Source organism: Nomascus leucogenys, chromosome X (genome assembly GCF_006542625.1).
Source record: "Nomascus leucogenys isolate Asia chromosome X, Asia_NLE_v1, whole genome shotgun sequence".
NCBI classification, from domain to species: domain Eukaryota; kingdom Metazoa; phylum Chordata; class Mammalia; order Primates; family Hylobatidae; genus Nomascus; species Nomascus leucogenys.
In genome coordinates, this window is record NC_044406.1 from 37,301,689 (window position 1) to 37,307,678 (window position 5,990).

The following is a 5,990-nucleotide window of genomic DNA, read 5'->3' on the forward strand; positions in this document are numbered from 1 at the left end:
GGGTACACGTGCAGGTTTGTTATATAGGTAAACATGTGTCATGGAGGTTTGTTTTACAGATTATTTCATCACCCAGGTATTAAGCCTAGTACCCATTAGTTATTTTTCCTTATCCTTTCCCTCCTTCCACCCTCCCTCCTCCAATAGGCCCCAGTGTGTGTTGTTCCCCATTATGTGTTCATGTGTTCTCTTCATTTAGCTCCCATTTATAAGTGAGACCATGTGGTATTTGGTTTTCTGTTCCTGTGTTAGTTTGCTAAGGATAATGGCCTCCAGCTCTATCCATGTTCCCGCAAAGGACAAAAATCTTGTTCTTTTTTATGGCTGCATAGTATTCCATGGTGTATATATACCACATTTTCTTTATCCAGTCTATCACTGATAGCCATTTAGGTTGATTCCATACCCAGCAATGGCATTGCAGGTCGAATGGTATTTCTGTTTTTAGATCTTTGAGGAATGGCCACACTGTCTTCCACAATGGTTGAAGACAGTGTATAAGCATTCTTTTTTCTCTGCAACCTCACCAGCATGTTATTTTTTGACTTTTTGATAATAGCCATTCTGACTTGTATGAGACAGTATCTCATTGTGGTTTTGATTTGCATTTCTCTAATGATCAGTGATGCTAAGATTTTTTTCATATGATTGTTGGCCACATGCATATCTTCTTTTTAAAAGTGTCTTTTCATGTCCTTTGCCCACTTTTTAATTGGGTTGTTTGAGGTTTTTACCTTGCACATTTGTTTAAGTTCCTTATGGATGCTGAATATTAGACCTTTCTCAGATGCATAGCTTGCAAAATTTTTCTCCCATTCTGTAAGTTATCTGTTCACTATGTTAATGGTTTCTTTTGCTGTGCAGAAGCTCTTTAGTTTAATTAGATCCCATTTGTCCATTTTTGCTTTTGTTGCAGTTGCTTTTGGTGTCTTTGTCATGAAATCTTTGCTTGTTCCTATTCCAGAATTGTATTGCCTAGGTTGCCTTCCAGGGTTTTTATAATTTCGGGTTTTACCTTTAAGTTTTTAATCTATCTTGAGTTAATTTTTGTATATGGTGTAAGGAAGGGGTCTGGTTTCAATCTTCTACATGTGGCTAGCCAGTTATCCCAGCATCACTTATTGAATAGGGAGTCTTTTCCCCATTGCTTGTATTTGTCAGCTTTGTCAAAGATCCAATAGTTGTAGGTGTGTGGTCTTATTTCTGGGTTCTTTATTCTGTTCCATTCGACTTTGTGCCTATTTATGTACTAGTACCATGCTGTTTTGGTTACCATAGCTCTGTAATATAGTCTGAAGTCAGATGGCGTGATGCCTCCAGCTTTGTTCTTTTGCTTAGGATTGCTTTGCCTATTCGGGCTGCTTTTTGGTTCCTCATGAATTTTAAAATAGTTTATTCTATTTCTGGAATGAATGTCATTGGTAGTTTAATAGAAATAGTGTTGAATCTATAAATTGCTTTGGGCAGTATGGCCATTGTAATGATATTGATTCTTCCTATCCATAACCATGGAATGTTTTTCCATTTGTTTGTATCATCTCTGATTTCTTTGAGCAGTGTTTTGTAGTTCTGCTTGTAGATATCTTTCACCTCCTTGATTATCTGTAGTCATAGGTATTTTACTTTGTGTGTGTGGTAATTGTGAATGGGACTGCGTTCCTGATTTGGCTTTCAGCTTGAATGTTGTTGTATAGGAGTGCTAGTGATTTTTGCACATTGATTTTGTATCCCGATAATTTGCTGAAGTTGTTTATCAGCTTAAGGATCCTTTGGGCTGAGACTGTGGGGTTTTCTAGATATAGAATCATATCATCTACAAACAGGGGTAGTTTGACTTCTTCTTTTCCTATTTGGATGCCCTTTATTTATTTCTCATTCCTAATATTATTTCAGAAACTGTTTTTTGAAACTTCTTTTTGAAATATATGCGCTTAACCTAGAAGGGCTCTATGCATGGAAAGTTACAAAGTTACAAGCACTACCAGTTCTGCTATGATCCATAAATATCTAAGTTATTGAAGTTGAATAATCGTGTGACAATTAAACTAAAGTGTTACCAGAAATAAGGTTGTGAAATTTTGCATTTTAGTATACTTTTTTTTTTTTTCCAGAGAAAGATTTGGCCATACTGGGACGGGAGCTAGTAGTGTGTCAATAAGTTGTGTAATTTTCATATTTGGGGCATTGATTTTTCTTTTGAAGAAAGATATGACCTTGCTGGACTGAAACTCACAATACTTCAATAGCAGATAAAAGAGAAAGATCCATAAGTGATAACATGCTCAGAGATGGGGCTTTTAACAGTTCTTTTCCAAGGCTAGGGTTCTGAGTTTTTTCCTCTCATCTGAGCCCATTTTAAATCTTCACTAGAAGTCACAGCTTCTGTGCTGAGAATAGGGCTACACAGTTCCCATATCTTCGGCAAATATCTTATATTAAGTGATTCTTAAAGATTTACATTTATACATAGACAACTGGAAATTTTCGTACTAAAAACCTTTTCTTTAGACAAAACTAATAAAGTGTAAAAAAAAAACCTTGTTAGGTGCATAAATCTTTTGGGGTTGGCTTTAATTCTTCAAAAGTAACTATAGGTTTTATCCCTATGGTAAACAAATAATAATTTCTACATCTATCCCCAGTGCAAAGTTGGGGATACAGTTCTAGAATATTTAGCAAAAATATGGATATTTGCACCAAACCTGGAATTGCTGAGGTTCTCTATAACTGTAATTTTATCAATTTTCTATTTGCTTTCATGTGGAAAAAAATGCCAGCCTCAGTATATGCCAAATATGACTGAAGCTTATTTGAAATGGTGTCAAGAGTTACCTGGGCATATTAAGAATGTAAAATTGTAACTATAATGTAGATAATTCAATTGTGCTTTTGTCTTTTTTGAATTGGTCTTCATGAAGCACACCCAGTGTTGTGAAAATTATAGGACCTTATTGAAATTGAGCCACATGAGGTTAGTAAGTAGATTTTAAAATTATTATTTGGCACATTTTCATCACAATTTTGTAATTGTACATCACTCCTTTATTATACTGATCTGGAAAGAAAATATTTAGTATATTTATGCCCAAAATGAGTACTGGGCCCATGTGGCAGGGCCAAGCAACTAGAACATGATTCAGAAATCAGGCATTGAAAAGGCATAAGAATGACATAATGGACTTTGGGGACTCAGAGGGGAAGACTACATATGGGGTACAGTGTACACTGCTCAGGTAACAGGTGCACTAAAGTCTCAGAAATCACCACTAAAGAACTTATCCATGTAACCAAAAAACACCTGTATCCCAAAAACAATTGAAATAAAAAAGACAGAAAGAAATCAGGCCGGCCGGGCGCGGTGGCTCACGCCTGTAATCCCAGCACTTTGGGAGGCCGAGGCGGGTGGATCACAAGGTCAGGAGATCAAGACCATCCTGGCTAACACGGTGAAACCCCGTCTCTACTGAAAATACAAAAAATTAGCCGGGCGAGGTGGCAGGCGCCTGTAGTCCCAGCTACGCGGGAGGCTGAGGCAGGAGAATGGCGTGAACCCCGGGGGGCGGAGCCTGCAGTGAGCTGAGATCGCGCCACTGCACTCCAGCCTGGTGACAGAGCGAGACTCCATCTCAAAAAAAAAAAAAAAAAAAAGAAATCAGGCCATGAAAAACACATTGGAACATGATCAAGAGGCATTTCACTGCCTCAAAACAAGGTGGTGGGGGGTGTATTAATCTGTTCTCAAATTTCTATAAAGAACTACCTGAGACTGGGTAATTTATAAAGAAAAGAGGTTTAATTGACTCATGGTTCTGCAGGCTGTACAGGAAGCATGGCTGGGAAGACCTCTGGAAACTTACAATCATGGCAGAAGGTGAAGGTGGAAGTAGGCACATCTTACATGGCTGGAGAAGGAGGAAGAGGGAAAAGGGGAAGGTGCCATACACTTTCAAACAACCAGGTCTTGTGAGAACTCACTTACTATCATGAGAACAGCAAGGGGGAAATCTGCCCCCATGATTTAATTACCTCCCACCAGGCCCCTTCTACAACATTGGGATTTACAGTTCCACATGAGATTTGGGCAGGTACACGAATTCAAACCATATCAGGGAGGAATTCTAAAATACACAGCAGGATGCACTCCTATCCCCTACAAGTCAAGGAGATTATCTGATATTGGTGTGAGGAAGGGCTTACTTCTGATAACCACATGTGGGACTATTTCAACCACCACTAGAAACACCAGGAGGGTTTTTGTTTCATATTATTATTTTTGTAAAAGTAAATGCAACAGAAATTTAATTCAGGACTGATCTCAACCTTCAAGTGGAATCAGCTCCTCTGGGGTCAGGAAGGAAACAGGGTTTTTTTTGTTTGGTTTGGGGACTTTTTTATTTTACATCACCACGCAGGTTATGTTCATCTTACTGGAATGACTAGAGTACCCCAGTAAGTGGCCTGACTACAGAAGAACACAAGATTGCCTCCTGAGGGCAAACAGGCCCTCTTGCTTCTCCTCATCGGCCATGCCTTAGTATGGTTTCTTCCTATCCCTCACTAAAGCAGGTCCTTTGCACACAAAGCCCTGGTAAAAACCCGAGTCACTACCTCTCAGCCCTCTTGGATAAAGGGAGCTTTCCCTGGGCTTGGACTGAGCCCCATGCCCCAGAGGTGCTATCCTGACTGGATTGTATGAAGAGAGTAGGTGCAGGAGACAAATGGCTGAAATGAAAATGGGAGCCATCAGTCCCCATCTGCATCTACAACTTCAGATGCCTACAGATGTGGTCAATGTGACATGTACAGGAAGGAGGGGCAGAAGAAGGGATGGGCAGGGAGGGTGTTTCTGAGGACAGTAGTCTGCCTGATGGTCTTCACTTCTTGGCCTTGCCCTGGGCAGCCACAGCTTCCATGGCTTTACACATAGTCTCTTCATCCCCTAAGAACTGCATGGACTTGATGGGGTTCAGGTTCTCGGCCAATTCATAGGCAATGGGAATACCAGTAAGCAGGTTCAGCTGCATGATAGCCACTTCAGAGAGACCCTCCAGATGCTTGATAATGCCTGTAAGGCTGTTGTCATGGGCTTCAATCAATATCCAATTCCTCTTCTTTATCTGGGGAACTATACCTTCATTCCAAAAGGCCAGAGCTCTGGCAATAGTATCCTTCAGACTCTCACAAGAGGGTAGTTGATATTCAGTGAGGTCTGTATACCTTCAATCCTTACCAATGCTGCTACAGAAGGGGTGGTAGGGCTCCATCGGAGGTGGTAAGACATCATAAGAGCACATCCACATCTTTACCTAGGCCTCACCATTCTTGGCAGCAGTTTCTGCTTTATGGAGTCTGGTCAGATTCCCATAGTGCCATTCATTGAGGTGCCAAGTCCTCACTACAGGCCACTACATTGGGTCGATAGCATGCACATTGTCCAGAGAGTCCAGATTGCTCTCTTCTGCACTGATGGGAAGCATATGTCAAACTCATAGCCAGCATCTGGCAGCACCTGCCCACCGTGATTCACCTCCTCATGGTCTGCTGGGTGCTCTTGCTCTGGAACCTGCAGTGGCTGTGGCAGCGGGCTCACAGTTCTTGATAATGTATTTTCTGGGATTTTTTTTTTTTTACTGTCTTAGATGGCTTTAAACTAGGACAACCTTGAAGTCATTCAAGCCAAAAAAGAAGTCAAGGTCCTATGAAATATTGAAGTTCAGTGCTGAAACTGCCTATAACAAATAAATGAACAGCAGCATCAGTGAAGAAAAATATGAAAAAAAAAAACAAGTTGAAGTAGTGAGGCTCAAAGGAAAAAAGCCAAGACTGTTTTAGCACGTGGGAAAGAAAAGCTGGAGGAAGGTTTTAGTTAAAAACCTCACAAGCCAGTGTTTGCTTAGCTGTCCTTCCCATTAACTTCCATTAAGTGCATGGGGACTCTATTTTGATGCTGGGTGCCCTATGCCCTCAGAATTCCCTGAGGCTCCATGGGC

General features: G+C 40.6%; 1 pseudogene; it reads right to left on the bottom strand.

Annotated features, from left to right (window-relative positions):
• Positions 1 to 4,874: 4,874 nt before the first annotated feature.
• Positions 4,875 to 5,539, bottom strand: LOC100593976 (annotated as a pseudogene).
• Positions 5,540 to 5,990: the final 451 nt, after the last annotated feature.